Genomic DNA, 17,352 nt, shown 5'->3' on the forward strand with positions numbered 1-17,352 from the left:
GCCAATGTCTGGGCAGAGAGACTGAGGTGGGACTTTTAGAGTGGGGGGGGGGCAAGAAACACAGCAGAGCCATGACAAGGGGTAGGAGAAGGACCAGCAGGGAAAATGCAGGAGGTTGAGAAGGCCTGTAGGTACAACGGGAAAGCAGACCCAGGGGGCACTGGGCAGGGCGGGGGGGGGGGGGATGTTGAGGGTCTGGCAGAAACCCAGCATGGTCAGGGTAGCAAAGATAAAATATAGATTTAGTATATAGAGTTAGGTAAGTATTATTTAGAGATGTCTGTGGTGAGATTGTGTTAGACACTTGGAGGTTAAGTAGTGGCCTAAGCATCCAGCTTCCTTAGGGCATATTAAAAATAAGTCGTGTGTGTGTGTGTGTGTGTGTGTGTGTGTGTGTTTCATTCTTGAATCCAGAGCTCTTGGCAGGTGCAGAGGAGGTATGTGAACCTGCCAGGAATATAGAGATGCCTTTAGAAATATACTACTACATTTATTTTATGTTCCATATTTTTCCCTAATAATGCATCTACCAAATTACATATTTTTGCCTCAACTGTTGCTGCTACTGTTAGCTGCCTTGTTTAAATTTCTGAATTCCTGAGGAATTGTTCTATCACTGAATTTAAATGCTGAGCTACAGCTCCCTGAGGAAATAATAGGGAAAGTCATGCCCTGAGACCATTCTTCTGACAGGGGAAGGGTCTGGGGCATGAATATAATTATTATATTTCTGAATATAATGTTTTAAATAACCTTCAACAAGAAAATTAATTGCATATCCTACATAGCCACAAAGGCCATCAGGTCATGCACACATTTGCATAAACATCCACCCCAAACATTCATGTGATCTCCTAATGAAAACAAGCTGTAGCTTCTGACTGATCCATGCTGATCCATGCTGCTGAGGCAGACCCCTAGTTGGTCTGCTCTCTGAAGACTGCATATCCAGATACATCCCAGAGGTCTCACTGCACTCAGTGCAGTTGATAAGCACACCCTCTGAGATCCCAACTTCCTGAGCTGATTCTGGGAGCCTGTTGGACTCAGGACCCATTACCCACCAAAACACCCACCCTCCCAAATGCCACAGACCTTCCTTCCATCCCTCTGACCCTTTAAGCCTGGTCCTTGCCACTAGGGAAGGCCCCTAGTTGGTCTGCTTCCTTGAAGTCTCCATATTCCCGATACATGCCAGAGAACACACTTCACTCAGCAGTTGAGGATCCACTGCTCTCAAAGAAGTTGAGGATCAGCTGCACTTAAAACAGTTGGACACAGCTTGACTGCTCCATGGAACACCCAACAGACTGAGGGCCTCCCAGATCTACTGCAGCCAGGGCAACAGATAAGCAGCTTTTCTGCCCTAGGGAAGAGCCCCCAGTAGAAAGGTCCCACAGGTGGTCTGATAGAACCATGGCCACAAGCCTACCAGGAGAACTAAAACAACCCAAGGACAAAAGAGGCAGCCCATACAATCACTCAGAGCAACAAAAATCAGGAGTATCCAGACGGTGAAAGACAAGTACAAGACCATAAGCAACAGAAGCCAAAATATATGGGCATCATCAGAACCCAGTTCTCCCACCACAGCAAGCCCTGAATACAACAGCACACCTGAAAATCAGGAATCTTTCCTAAAATCCAATCTCATGGAGAAAATAGAATCCTTTAAGGAGGATATCAATAACTCACTGAAAGGAATACAGGAAAACACAGGTAAACAGGTGCAGGAATTGAATAACGTGATCCAAGACCTAGTAGTGGAAGAAGAAACAATAATGAAAACACAAATGGATGCATATCTGAAAATGGAAAACCAAGGAGAGAGGTCAGGAATCACAGATGTAAGTATTACCAACAGAATACAAGAGATGGAATAGACAATTTCAGGTGGAGAAGATACTGTAGAAGAGATTGACACAACTGTCAAAGAACTCAAAACACAAAAAACTCCTAACCCACCCCCAATGAACAAGCTAGAGAAATTACCCAGGAGCCAAAGTGGTATGCAACCCTACAGCACGAGCAAAAATATGAACTAAAGAGTCCCCCCAGAGCTTATGTCTCTAGTTGCATCTGTAGCAGAGGATGGCCTAGTCAGCCATCAATGGGAGGAGAGGTCCTTGTTCTTTCAAAAATTATATATCCCAGTACAGGGGAATACTAGGGGAGTAAGCAGGACTGGGTGTGTTGTGGAGCGGGGTGGTGGGAGGTTAGAGGGGACTTTTGGGATAGCATTTTAAATGTAAATTAAGAAAATATCTAATACAAATTTGTGAGAAAAAAAAAAAACTCCGAACCCAAAGTATCAGGGAAATTCACCACACAATGAAAAGACCAACCCAATCGAAGAATAATCAGTAGACAAAGATTCCCAGTTCAAAGGACCTGAAAATGTCTTCAAGAATATCATAGAAGAAAACATCCCCAACCTAAAGAAAAAGATGGACATAAAGGTACAAGAAGCAGATAGAACACCTAATAAATTGGACAAGAAAAAAATCTTCTCGTCACATAATTATCAAAACACAAAATACACATTGCAAAGAAAGATTATTAAAAGCTGCAAGGGAAAAAGGCCAAGTAACATACAAAGTTAGACCTATAAGAATTACCTCAGATGGCTGGGTGTGGTGGCACACGCCTTTAGTACCAGCACTCGGGAGGCAGAGGCAGGTGGATTTCTGAGTTCAAGGCCAGCCTGGACTACAGAGTGAGTTCCAGGACAGCCAGGACTATACAGATAAACCCTGTCTCAGAAAACCAAAAAAAAAAAATTACCCCAGACTTCTCAACAAAGACTGAAAGCCAAAAGAGCCTGGTCAGAAGTCATGCAGACTCTAAGAGAACACAAATATCAGCCCAGATACTAGACCCAGCATAACTCTCCATCGACATAGATGGAGAAAACAAAATATTCCAGGACTAAATCAAACTCAAACAGTATCTCTCTACCAATCCAGCCTTAGGATCCTGGAAGAAAAACTCCAACAATAGGAAGATACCTGCACCAGTGAAAGGACAGGATACTAAGCATCTCACAACAAAGTCAAAAGCAGAGAACCACAAGCACATAAAACTACCTACAAAAACAAACATGTCAGGAACCAACAGCCATCTCTCTTTAATATCTCTCAATATTAATGGACTCAACTCACCTATAAAAATATATAAGCTAACAGACTGGATACACAAACAAGATCCAGCATTTTCATGCTTACAAGTAACAAGCCTCAACAACACAAATAGACACTATCTCAGAGGAAAAGGATAGAAAAAGATCTTCCAAGCAAATGATCCAAGGAAACAAGCAGGAGTTGCCATCCTAATATCCAATAAAATAGACTTTCAACCAAAGGTTGTCAATCACGATGAAGAAGGACACTTCACATTCATTGAGGTCAAAATCCAACAAGAGAAAGTCTCAATTCTGAACATCTATGCCACAAATGCAAGAGCACCCAAAATCATAAAAGAAACTTTAATAAAATTCAAAACTCACATTGAACCCCACATAATCATAAACACCCGACTCTCACCACTGGACAGACAGGTCATTGAAACAGAAACTAAACAGAGACACAGTGAAACTAAGAAAAGGGTATGAACCAAATGAGTTTAACAGATATCTACACAACATTTCACCCTAAAGAAAAGAGCACCCCTTCTTCTCAGCACCTCATGATACCTTCTCCAAAATAGACCATGTAATTGGTCACAAAACAACCCTCAACAAATACAAGAAGATTGAAATAATACCATGCCTCCTGTCACACCACCATGGCCTAAGGCTGGTCTTCAATAACAGCAAACAACACAGAAAGCCCACAGACATAGAAGCTGAACAACTCTTACTCAGTGATAAATTGGTCAGGAAAGAAAGAGAGAGAAATAAAATACTGCCTGGAATGTAATAAAAGTGTTGACACATCATACCCAAATGTATGGGAGACAATGAAAGCAGTGTGAAGAGGACAGTTCACAGCACTAACTGCCCTGGTAAAGAAATGGGAGAGATCTTACACTAACAATTTAACAGTACAACTGAGAGTCCTAGGAAAAAAAGACTCAAACACACCTGAGGGAAGTAGAAGGCAGGAAATAGTCAAACTCAAGGCTGATATCAACCAAATAGAAACAAAGAAAACAATACAAAAAATAGGCAAAACCAAAAGCTAGTTGTTTGAGAGAATCAACAAGATAGATAAGCCCCTAGCCAAAGTAACTGAAGGACCAAGAGGCAGTATCCAAATTAATAAAATCAGAAATGGAAAGGAAGACAGAACAACAGAAATGAAGGAAATTCAGAAAAACCTTGAGATCCTACTATAAAAGCTTATACCCATTAAAACTGGAAAATATAGATGAATTGGATGGTTTTCTAGACATATAACACAGACCAAAGTTAAATCAAGAGCAGGTAAACGATCTAAACAGGCTCAAATCTCACAAGGAAATAGAAGAAGTCAATAAAAACCTCCCAACCAAAAAAAGCTCAGGGCCAGATGGATTTAGTGCAGAAATCTCCCACACCTTCAAAGAAGACCTGATACCAATTTTCCTCAAACTATTCCATAAAATAGATATATTAGGAATACTGCCAACTCGGTCTATGAAGCCACAATTACTCTTATACCTAAACCACACAAGGACCCAACCAAAAAAAGAGAACTTCTGACCAATTCACTTATGAATATCGATGCAAAAGTACTCAATAAAATTCTTGCAAACCGAATCCAAAAACACATCAAAATTATCATTCACCACAATCAAGTAGGCTTCATCCCAGGGATGCAAGGTTGGTTTAATTTAGAAAAATCCATTAACGTAATCCACTATACAAACAAACTCAAAGAAAAAAATCACAGATCATCTCCATAGATGCGGCAAAAGCACTTGACAAACTACAACACCCCTTCATGTTAAAAGTATTAGAGAGATCAGGAATTAAAGGCCCATACCAAAACATAATAAAAGCAATTTACTGCAAACCAACAGCCAATATCAACTCAAATGGAGACATACTTGAAGCAATCCCACTGAAATCTCGGAAAAGACAAGGATGCCCACTCTCCCCATAGCTCTTCAATATACTACTTGAAATGTTAGCTAGACAATAAGACAACAAGAAGAGCAATTCTCAAATTCATCTAGAAAGGAAGAAGACCCAGAATAGTGAAAACTATTCTGAACAATAAAAGAACAGCTGAGGGAATCACCATCCCTGACCTCAAGCTTTACTACAGAGCAATAGTGATAAAAACTATATGGTTTTGGTACAGAGACAGACCATGTTGATCAATGGAATAGAATTGAAGACCCAGAAATAAAACCACACTTTTACCATCACTTCATCTTTGACAGAGACGCCAAAAATATACAATGGATGAAAGAAAACAACTTCAATAAGTGGTGCTGGTCTAACAGGCTGTCTATATGGAGAAGAATGAAAATAGACCCATATTTGTCACCTTGTACATAGCTGAAGTCCAAATGGATCAAGGACCTCAACATAAAACCAGATACACTGAATCTAATAGAAGAGAAAGTGGGAAAAAACCTTGAAGTCGTTGGCACAGGGGTAAATTTCCTAAACAAAACTCCAACATCTCATGCTCTAAGATCAAGAATTCATAAATGGGATCTCATAAAACTGGAAAGCTTCTGTAAGGCAAAGGACATAGTAAAAATGTCAAATCGGCAGCCTACAGATTCTGAAAAAACATCTTCACTAGTCCCACAGTCCATCGAAGGCTAATATAAAAAACATATAAAGAACTCAAGCCTGTCTGATCAAAACCTCAGGTCCTTGAGATTCCACCTTACACCATTCAGAATGGCTAAGATCAAAACCTCAGGTGACAACATATATTGGAGAGGATGTGAAGAAAGAGGAACACTCCTCCATTGCTGGTGGGAATGCACACTGATACAACCAATCTGGAAATCAATCTGGAGGCTCCTCAGAAATTTGGGAATAGATCTACCTGAAGACCTAGAAATACCACCCTTGGGAATATACCCAAAAGATGCCCCCACAATCCACAGGGGCAACTGTTCCACTATGTTCAGAGCGGCCTTATTTGTGATAGACAGAAGCTGGAAACAACCTAGATGTCCCATGGCAAAATGGATCATTTACACAATGGAATACTATTCAGCCATGAAGAATGAGGATATCCTAACATTTGCAAGCAAATGAATGGAACTAGAAAATATTACCCTGAGTGAGGTAACTCAGACCCAAATGGATATGCATGCTACGTACTTACTAATAAGTAGATATTAGCCAAAAAGGAAAAGAAAAAACCCATACAGGATACACAAGATACAGTCCACAGAATTGAAAAGGCTCAACAAGCTGATGTACCCAACTGAAGACGTCTCAGTCCGACTTGGGAGAGAAAAGAAAGCAATCACAAGTGGGGAGGGAGGAAGGGACCTGGGAGTGAAAGTAGATGGGGGTTAGAATGGGGAAATTATGGGGTAAAGGGGAACCTGATCTGCTATTAAATGAGGGAAAAGGACTGAAGCCCTAAGGACCAGCAGAAAGAATGTAAAGAGGCAACCTCAGAAGATTGAGGGGACACCTCACTCCCACACCGCAGAATGCAGCAGACACCTGAGAGGTGAGAGACTAGCAGGATTCATAGGTAGGGATCTTTGATGAAATGTCAGACAGTAGGGAGAGGGAACTTATAGAGCCCACCTCCAGCAGGAAGACAGGACATCAAGTGAGAGATGGGGTTGCCATCCCACAGTGACACCTCTGACCCATAATTGTTTCTGTCTGAATGAATTGCAGGGATGGAAATGGAGAGGAGCCTGAGGAAGAGAAGGTCCAGTAACAGGACAAACTGGGATCCAGATCAAGGGAAGGCCCAAGGCCTGACACTATTACTGAGGCTATGGTCACAAAAATGGACCTAGCATGTCTGCCCTCCCAAAGACCCAATAAGTAGCTAAAAGAGTCAGATGCAGTTATTTGCACCCAACCAATGGACAGATGCAGCCCTTCCCTGTTGTCGAGTTAGGGAAGGCTGAAATAAGCTGAGGAGAAGGATGATTCTGTAGGAGGACCAGCAATCTTAATTAATCTGGACCCCCCCCAGACTTTTCCAACATTGGACCAGGAAACAGACAGCATACACCAGCTGATATGAGGCCCCCAACACACATACAGTAGAGGACTTCCAGGTTGTGTTCACTCAGAGATGATGCACCTAATCCTCAAGAGACTGGAGGCCCCAGGAAGTTTAGAGGTCAGGTGTGGTGCTGAGTGGGGGAATCCACGTGGAGATGTAGTGGGGCAGGGATGAGGTGTGGATTGTGGAGCAGTCGGGGGTGCATGGGGAGGGGTGGAGAATGGAAAATGCATTGTGAACATGAATTACAATTTAAAGTAAATTTAAAAAAAAGAAAACGAGCTAAAAGACTAAATGTAACCCTTTCTAAAATAAATGTAAGCGAAATAGCATATATGTGCTGTGTTTATAAATCTGAAAAGAAACTCTTCCTGGTATTTCCTATTACAGGACACAGGGCCATCATTCATATATATATATATATATATATATATATATATATATATATATATGTGTGTGTGTGTATGTGAGTGTGTATATATATATATATATATATATATATATATATATATATATATATATATCAACTGTGTCTAGAAAAATAGAAAAATAACAGACTTCATCTCAGGGGCTTAAAAATCAAAATTCCACCATAAAAACCAAATCCATAGGTTATAAATATGGTGTTAATAGAGATGGGCCACAATAACGCTAGCTATCAGTGTATAGGGCAATAATTGAATAGGTACAAGGGGAAAAACACACTTCTCTAGCTATGCCTACACAGAGCGTTAAAGGCCTGCTGCTCTAAGATGTATATTTGTATGAATATGTATACACATTTTCCCATATAAGTACTATATATACTTACTCATGATATAGTTACAATGAATATGTTAGTTCAAAATACAATCAGTCTAGAAAGCACATTCACATGTCAGGTTCCCAAGGTGAAGGAGAAAATACAAGAAGAAATGAGACATATGTTAAGGAAATCTTGTCCATCTCATTAAAGGGGAGCCATTAAAGACTATGAGGATCAGCTCAACCCTGGGCCACGCTAAAACAGTGAGAATGAAGCACAGAATGTGTCTTCACGATGCACCTGACTCACCAGATGAGATGAAGAGGGAAGATACAGGTGTAGTTCATAGCAAAGTGACTGCCTGCAGACCCTGCTGCACAACTGTCCACTAGACACTGGCAGGGCGATGGTGGTACGAGTCAGTGGTAGAATGGTTACTTGCCAAGAGCAAGGCCCCAGTAAGACCCCACACAAGTGTTTCTTTTGACTCTAGTCTCTGTTAAGTTGACATAAAACTACTCAGCATACATGGTGTCAACATATGGACATCTTTCACTGAGGTACAGGACTGAGCTTGCCAACATCAAGACCCTGATCTGGTACCACTTCTCGATACATTGAGGGTCCGTTGATTATGTTGGGCCTCTCCTATAAGTGATATGACAGGGATATTTCCCTTGCTGGAATCGGTACTTTCTATTCTTCCTTCATCTACAATGATTCTGTTGCATCAACATAGTGGACCTAGAGGATGTCATGATCCTATGCATCACTATCATTACATCTCATGCAATGTTTACTTCCACCGAGAATTGTATTCGAAAGCAAGAGAAACAAGTTCATGCTCTTGGGATTGTCCAGCCCTACCACATACCATAATGATTGGTGGAAGCTGTAAGTTGAACATCACTAGAAAGACAAGGCTCCTGAAGCCTAAGTGCTGTCCTACAAGATGAAGTAGCTGTTTTGAACCGGTGACCAACAGATGGCGCTGATTCCCATATACAACAAACACAACACTCAGATCCTGGAAGCTAAAATGCCTGACCACCAACTAAGGAAAGTTAATGCAGGTTGGCACTGAATTTTAGCAGTCTGGGGGCAGTGTCAGACAGATCTCTGTGAGTTGGGCTAGGCTTTTCACCACAGAGCAAGAGCAGCCATAGCTAAATAGATAGTGAGAACCTGTCTAAAACCAAAACAAAATCTTAATTTTCTCTCTCCAATATCCTTAGGCTCCTCTGATTTAGAGACCTTTGCCTCTGGCTCGTTCTAAATTCTTGCTTGAAGAAAGGGGCTTGGGTTCAAGTTTGGTGTGGAAGGTGAGCCTTGTGGCAAGACAAGAGGAAAGGGGGTCAGAGATAAAATAGGTAACAAGGATGTGACCACTGTGGGCAACTGCAGCACAGTCTTACGGAGAACCCTGCGTGAAATGGGTAAGAAGCTTTAGAACTGTCCTTTTGGAGGCTGAGAGGGCAGGCAAGTTGTGTGTCCATCAATTCCATTTCATAGGACATTAGCTATCTGACATTTTGAATTATAAAAGATGTGGCTCACAGACTTAACTGCCCATTCCTCAGGAATTGCTTCTCTAATATTTTTTCCCCTGTGCTTTTTCCTAACTCAAGAAACTACATTTTTCAGGCCCCCTTTCCAAATGCCTTCCAGATGGATTTGGCCAATGCAGGGACTCAGAGTACTTCTCTCCCTTGCATCCTCCCTCTCGCCTACCTCCCTCCCTGCCTCCTTCCCTCCATCCCTCCCTCTTTCCTTCCCTCCACAGCAGCATGTCTAGTAGCCCCTCTGTTCTCCCATTGTATCCATTTCTCACCCGCAGCACTAGTTTTCTAGCAATGCCAGTTTACAACTCAGATAATGGCACCTTCACCTGCCTGCTGTCTCTCCATTCCTAAGGAGCACAGGCTCCTTGCAGGCACTGGTCTGAGATGTGTCTCCTTGTCTGTTTTTTGGCTTTTTTGCTCTTCCATAAGCTGATATAACAATGCCTTAAATTTAATTTCCTTCCGTTCAGACCTATAGTGGATTGTGTTCTCATGATGAATCTAGTTCACTCCTAACCTAATGTCAATCCTGGCCTGTCTGGTTCTTCGGGTGTATATCAATCCCTCACGAGGCAGCCTCAGAACACCAAGAAGAATTTGAGCCAGCATTTATTATCTTAACGGTGGATATAGTCAGAATAGATTGCCAGAGATGATGAAAATAGCCACTAAAATAGGAGCTGTGAGTGTGCTCCAATCAGCCCTAGTTCCTTATAATTTCATAACTCTATTGTGCTGTACCAGAACACAACAGAGTAGAAATGTGGTTCATCTGAATTAATAATTACACCAAAAGCAAACTACATACCGATTTCAAAGCCTTGGGACAAAAAGTACACCGCCACAATAGATTTCATATCAAGGTCATTGATGGTGTTTTGGATATATTAGATTAAATGTACTCTATGAATAAAATTAAATTTACCTGTTTCTGTTTTCTTTTTAAGTCCTCACATATGCACACTTGTGTGTGATTGTGTGTGTGTGTGTGTGTGTGTGTGTACGCGCGCGCCCTAGAGATTGAATTCAGCTATCTTCTTCAACTGCTCTCCACCTAATTTTTGAGAGAGGCTCTCACTGAACCTAAAGCTTGCATATTTGGTTAGACTGCCTGGCCAGCAAGTCCCACAGGTCCTTCTGTCTCTGCCACTCCAGAATTGGGATTGCAGGTATAGGTCACCACAGCCAGCTTTTATGTGTGAGCGATGCTCCATTTTTAACTTAGGTGCTAGGGATCAACCTCACTGTTCACTGACTCAGCATCTTTCTACCTTATTATTATGGCTCCTGGATAAATTAAAATCGCACACATAGACTTAATATTATAGTTCCACTGTACAGCATTGGTTTAGAGGCCAAAAGGGCCTTTTAAAATGGTAAGAACTGAAAATAGCCGAGACAGAAAAGAATGGTAGTTGGCTGAATAATGACCTCCAAAGGTATCCAGGTCCCTAGAACCTGTGAATGTTACAATGTAAGACAGTAGAAATTCATGATTCTCTACATAATGCTTAACTGTGAGTCTAGCAGAAGGCAAGGGGAGATTGATACAGAAAATAGGATTTTTGTTTTTTAACTCAATCAATGGTGAGAGTTGAGGTAAGAATCAATATTGCATGCATGAAATACTGAGGAATGGTTCTTAGTCACACAGGGCTATGAGAAATGAATCTCTGGAAGCTGTAAACCACAGGAAGACAGATTCTTCCCGACAGCTTCCAGGGGGGATACAGCCTTGCCGAATTACTAATTCTGACTCAGGGAAATTGATTCAGACTTCTCAAATCAGGGATTATAAAAACAGAGATCTGGAGACTGGCACTTGCTGTGTTGGTTCCGGGCTGCGAAGGTCAATCCCGAAGGAGTCACTGAGTGGAGTTCCGGAAAGCAGCTGCTCGCTCTCCCTCTCTTGTTCACTGGCAACCATTCACTGGTAGCTCTTGCCCTAGCTGAGAAGGTTCCGCGCGGGGCATGCTGAAGGGCTGTCCTCCTCCATTCCTCCTCTTTCTGCCTCCCCAGGATGGACCTGCTCGCCCAATGCCCCTGAAGACGGATGAGTCTTCTCTTGAACTTTTTCAAGTTCTCTGAAGAAGCCAATGGGATCTTTTTGACATCATGACTTCATCTGAATGCAAGAACAAGAAATAAGTTTTAGTTTTAAAATGACTCTGACTCAGTTCTGATGAGCATTTTAGACATGAGTTTATATCAGCAAATGGGTTCAGAGAGAGATCTTCAACCTTCTGCTTCATCTGTGAGCTTGCCTTGTGTCAAAAAGGCACCCAAACAGAGAAGAATTTCAATAGGCTCTCTTTTTTGGAGGAAGATGGACAGCAAACGAAAATCAAGGGAGCTCAGTGGTGGGGTGGAAGCAATGGCAAGTATTGAGAGGATACATTCTGAAATGTGTGCTCATAAGAACTCCATTTTCTCAGCAAATACCTCTTCTGACAATGGACTGACTTCCATCAGCAAACAAACTGGAAACTTGATGGACTGTCCTTTGTACCTTTTATGGCTTTCTCAGGACAGATTTCCTGATATCATGACATGTCACCATAGATCTTGTGTGGATTGCTTACGACAATACCTAAGGATAGAAATCTCTGAAAGTCGAGTTAACATCAGTTGTCCAGAATGCAAGGAACGGTTTAATCCCCATGACATTCGCTTGATATTAAGTGATGATGTCTTCATGGGAAAATATGAAGAATTTATGCTTCGACAGTGGCTTGTTGCAGATCCTGACTGTAGGTGGTGTCCGGCTCCAGACTGTGGATACGCTGTGATAGCATTTGGATGTGCCCGGTGTCCACAATTAACTTGTGGGCGAAAAGGCTGTGGAACAGAGTTTTGCTACCACTGTGAACAGATCTGGCATTCCAAACAGACCTGTGAGGCTGCTCTCTGGGAAAGAGCCCAGCGTTTATGCTTAAGAACTATACGCTTTTCACCTATTAGTTACAGACAGGAACCTAGAGCAGCAGCTGATGACATAAAGCCATGTCGACGATGTGCTGCTTATATAATCAAGATTGAGGATGGGAGTTGCAATCATATGACATGTGCTGTGTGTGGTTGTGAGTTTTGTTGGTTGTGCATGAAAGAAATCTCCAATTTACATTATCTAAGTCCCTCGGGTTGTAGTTTACGGGGGAAGAAACCCTGGAGCCGAAAGTAGAAAATCCTGTGGCAGCTGGGAACCCTTGTTGGTGCTCCTGTAGGGATTGCTCTCATAGCCAGCATTGCCCTTCCTGCCATGATCATTGGCATTCCTGTGTATGTGGGCCTCAAGATTCATGATTGCTATGAAGGCAGAGATGTTTCAAAACACAGGTGAAATCTGGCTATAGCAAGGGGTGTTACCCTGTCTGTAATCGTCTCTCCGGTGGTAGCTGCAGGGACTATAGGCATTGGTGTTCCTACCATGCTAGCTTATGTCTATGGTGTGGTCCCAATTTCCCTCTGTAGAAACAGAGATTGTGGAGTGTCTGCAGGAAATGGGAAAGGAGTAAGGATTGAGTTTGATGATGAGAATGACATAAACGTAGGTGAGACTAACACAGCCACAAATACAACATCAGTAGCAGAAGCAAAGCACAACACTAGCATAGGAGAGGGAAGTGTCAGCGGCCTGACTGGCAGTTTGAGTGCAAGTGGAAGCCACATGGATGGAATAGGCACTATTGGCAACAACCTGAGTGAGGCAGTCAGTACCATAGCCTTAGCTGGAGCTAGTATCAAAGGCAGTCTGTCAGGAAGTGCCATGATGAACTGTTTCAGCAATTTGCAAGTTCAAGACAAGGTACAGAAAGAAAGGTGTAGTCTCAGTAGAGAATCTGGCACAGTGAGTTTGGGAAGAATTTGTAATAACGGCAGCACCAAAGCAATGGCAGGATCCATTCTGAACTCCTACATCCCTCTGGACAGAGAAGGGAACAGTATGGAAGTGCAAGTGGATATTGAATCAAAGCCATTCAAGTTCCAACACAGCCATGGAAGCAGCAGTGTGGATGACAGTGGTGCTGCCCAAGGCCACATGGGCAGGTCATACAGTGGCTTGCCTGAAGGTAAATCCAGTGCTACCGAGTGGTCCAAGGAAGCAACAAGAGGAAAAAAGTCAAAAAGTGGTAAACTGAGGGAAAAGGGTAACATGAAGATCAATGAGACCGGAGAGGACATCGATGACAGTTGTTACAGCCACAAAGCACACACTTAAGTGAGTTTGCGGTGCCATCCCTGAGTGACAACTTGCAATCTGTAGCAGTCTCCCACTGCAGTCATTCTTCTTACTTAGAAAGTATGAGAATTTCCTGTAGTCACCATTCCAGGGGTTGCCACGCCCACTTCCCAGCTGTGAACACCCTTCCTGAGGTAGAAAAGGATGGGCTGAAACATTCACCACACCAGTGCAGCAGTGCTCTGCTTTCCAAAACTGCTTCCTGTTCAGAAGTCCCAGAGTCCATCCGTGCAGCAGACAAGCATGGCACCAATTGACATTGGGGGAAGATGATGGTGGATGGTGATGCACTGAGAGAGACAAATAATGACCACTCGCACCAGACAGCAGACTTGAAAGTTGCTGTCCACACTATGGTGTAGGCCCATGAATGCTGCAGAGTAAGGACCACTGAACAACCTTGTTGGGAGCTGGTTGAACCATCTGTGACTGTTAAGGTTACCAGCAAAAGCCAGGTTTTATAATTGTAATGCAAATACAATTTATATGTCTAGCAAAGCATTGTGTTTCATGGTGGTATTAATTACCAAATTATGACATGAAGGCTTTAAAGTGTTCGTACCAGAATAAAACACTGCTTGATGCACATACAGCTGTATTGAGATAGAAAATTGGATTAATTTGTAATCATGAGACACTAACACTGTTCTATGGCATTGTTAAGGAAAATGGAGGCTTAGGGGTAAGTGGTTAGTGACATTTTATTGAAATCAATAAAGGATGGAACTTGGCCGATTACTCGGTGTATGACCCTCTTGGTAACATTACTCTTCATAACTGAGCTGAATTTCATTTCTTCATATGCAATGTAGATATCAGGCTTAATGCTGCCCATGGGTAACCATTCAGATACTTAGACACTTGGGCAAGATCGGGACAGTTTTTGCACAACTCTGAAGCAGAAACACTTGGGACTGTTACATATCTCTAGTGTGGTTGTTGCCATTTTAGAAGAAGAAGGTAAGAGTAGGTAACTAAGGGACTGACATCAGCAGAAGACAATCCTATTAGGATGTAAGTATTACTGTCACCTGTCACTGAGGCAAGTTAGTGCCCTTTGATTCTTGATGCCTTTGAGAGGGACTGGATTTTATGAACCTCCTCATTTGAGGATTTTGCTCTACCATTTCCCATAATGTCTCCCCTAGTCACCTAGGATAATATAGACAAATACAGCAAATAGGTAAACATGAAAGTGATTATTAACTACAGTGAAAAACTATTCACCTACAAAGACACATGCAGCCTTTAGAAAATTTAACATTACACAACCTCAACTTTTAACATGAATATCTTTTTGAACCATGAAATCAAAACAATGCAGAGCTTGCACCAAGCTTACATAAAAGGTCAATGTGTGGCTTTGTTTCCTTTGGCTTTTGTTTACAGGAGATGTTCAGCTGACACGAGCAGAGGTTGGCCAAAATACTGCCTGCACTATTGACTTCCCACACAACTCTCATGACAGACTGACCTCATAGTGGTCAAGTACTCCACCTTAGGTGTTTCCTCTAAGTGTTACCATTATGGTGCCTCTGAGCATTTTCTTTTGATAAAGAAGGAAAATGTGCAGGCTACAATCCTGTACCGTCATTTTCCTCACTGCTTCCATTAATCTGCTTAGATACCACTAGTTCTTTTAGCTGATACTGCTCATTATGGTGTTTGTACATTTGTTTGCATTCTAATTGTGTTCAGTAATGAGTGTACAAACAGGAGACATGAAATGAATGTAAATAATAATGAAAAAAATAAAACCAAACAAAACAAAGATCTGGGAGTGAGGCTTAATAACAAGACACTTCAGCCTAGTGTGCCTGAAGTTGGAGTTTGCTATATACTCCACACCCCCACCCCATCTACACACACATGCCATGCAGTTTAAGGTACTAACCTTCTTTTAATTTATAGGAGCCAGAGGTAACCAGTAAAAGAAACGTGTGTATGTGTGTGTGTGTGTGTGTGTGTGTGTGTGTGTGTGTGTGTATTAAACCCACAGAACAACTTACTCCTCTTTACTATTTTTTAAAGCAGAATTACTTATCTTTATTTCATATGCATAGGGGTCTTGCATGAATGTATATAAGCTTACGATATGCTTGCCTGTGCTCATGGAAGCCAGAAGAGGGCACTGAATCTCCTGAAACTGGAGTTACAGACAGTTGTGAGCCTCTATTTGGGTACCAGGAATGGAACCCAGGTTCTCTGCAAGAACAGCAGGTGCTCCCAAACACTGAGCCATCTGCCCACCCCTAGCTGTTACCATTTTAAAAATAATTTTTAATTTAATTTTCTTATTGTGCTTAAAGATGCATAACAAAAGTTTATCTTATGTGCACAGTTTTGGAGGCAATAAGCACACTCTCATTGCTGTGTGGTATGCTACTATTGTAAAATTCTAAAAACCTCAATATTTCAAACAGAAATGTGGTGACAATTAAATAATACTTACCCTTTCCCTCCTCTAGCCCACTTGTGGTGGTTTAAATATTCTTGGCCCAAGTAGTGGCACTATTCATATGTGTGGCCTTGAGTGGATGTGGACTTAAGTGGGTGTGGCCTTGTTGGAGTAAGTATGGCCTTGTTGGAGTGGGTGTGGCCGTTCTTGAAGTGGGTGTGGCCCTGTTAAAGTAGGTGTGACCTTGTTGGAGGAAGTGTGTCAGTGGGGAAGTGGGAAATGAGCCCCTCCCTCCACCACATGGGAGCTAGTCTTCTCCTACTGGCCTTCAAATGAAGATGTGGAATTCTCAGGTCACACTAGCACCCATAAGTTGGCTCACAATCATCTGTAACTCAATATCCAGGGGATCCAATGCTGCCTTCTGGCCTCTGTGGGCTTTAAAAAGATACATGCACATTCGCAAAAATTTCATACATATAAAATGAAAATAAACTTTTTTAAAATATTAAAAACTACAATTCAGGATGAGATAAGTTGTCACCCCACTTAGAATAGCTACTATTAATTAATTAATTAGCTTATTAATTAATTGACAGTAGTGAGGATGTAGACAATGAATATAAATTAGTCCAACCACTATGAAAAGCAGCATGAATGTTCCCCCCCTCACAAAAAAAACCCTAAAAACAACCAAATTGTCCAGCTGTATCACTGCTGGTCATAGACACACAAAAAAATGAAGTCAACATACAACAGAATACACTTGTGAGTCCATGTTTAGTAAGGTGCTATTGTGGAAATTAGCCGTGTGTTGGTCAGCAGATGTTCAGGGATGAAATGTGGATATTTCCCAGCCTTAGAAGGAGATGAATCCTTTCCCTCCAGGTGAGGAGCTATTGATTGTTAATGGCTGTTGGGGGTTAAGAGTCATTTTGCCTTGAGAAGTGTAAGGTAAATTGTATTGCTAAGTTGTTCATGATGAAATAAATTACCCTCCAAACATGCAGTCAAGCAGTCCTAACTCAGCTCAATGGGTTATTTTAAAAAGAAGAAGAAAACATGAAAGGAGGACAACTACGTTGGGAAAAGAGGAGGTCCACAGAAAGTAGTAAGGTCATAATATAACAGAGGATGAATACGATCAAAATTCATAACATGCATATATGAAATTTTCAAAGACTGAATAAGAATTGTTTTCAAAAGCAATGTGGACATGTACTGAGAATGTGGGGTGTGTTTCTAGGCCTCTTAGGTCA

The 17,352-nt window shown here is 41.8% G+C and overlaps 1 pseudogene; it reads left to right on the forward strand.

Moving 5' to 3' along the window:
* The first annotated feature begins 11,584 nt into the window (after positions 1-11,584).
* Positions 11,585-14,057, forward strand: LOC147002024 (E3 ubiquitin-protein ligase RNF19A pseudogene; annotated as a pseudogene).
* The last annotated feature ends 3,295 nt before the right edge of the window (positions 14,058-17,352 follow it).

The sequence above is a fragment of the Mus caroli genome, unplaced genomic scaffold (genome assembly GCF_978045245.1).
Source record: "Mus caroli unplaced genomic scaffold, Mus_caroli_1 scaffold_11, whole genome shotgun sequence".
Taxonomy (NCBI): Eukaryota; Metazoa; Chordata; class Mammalia; order Rodentia; family Muridae; genus Mus; species Mus caroli.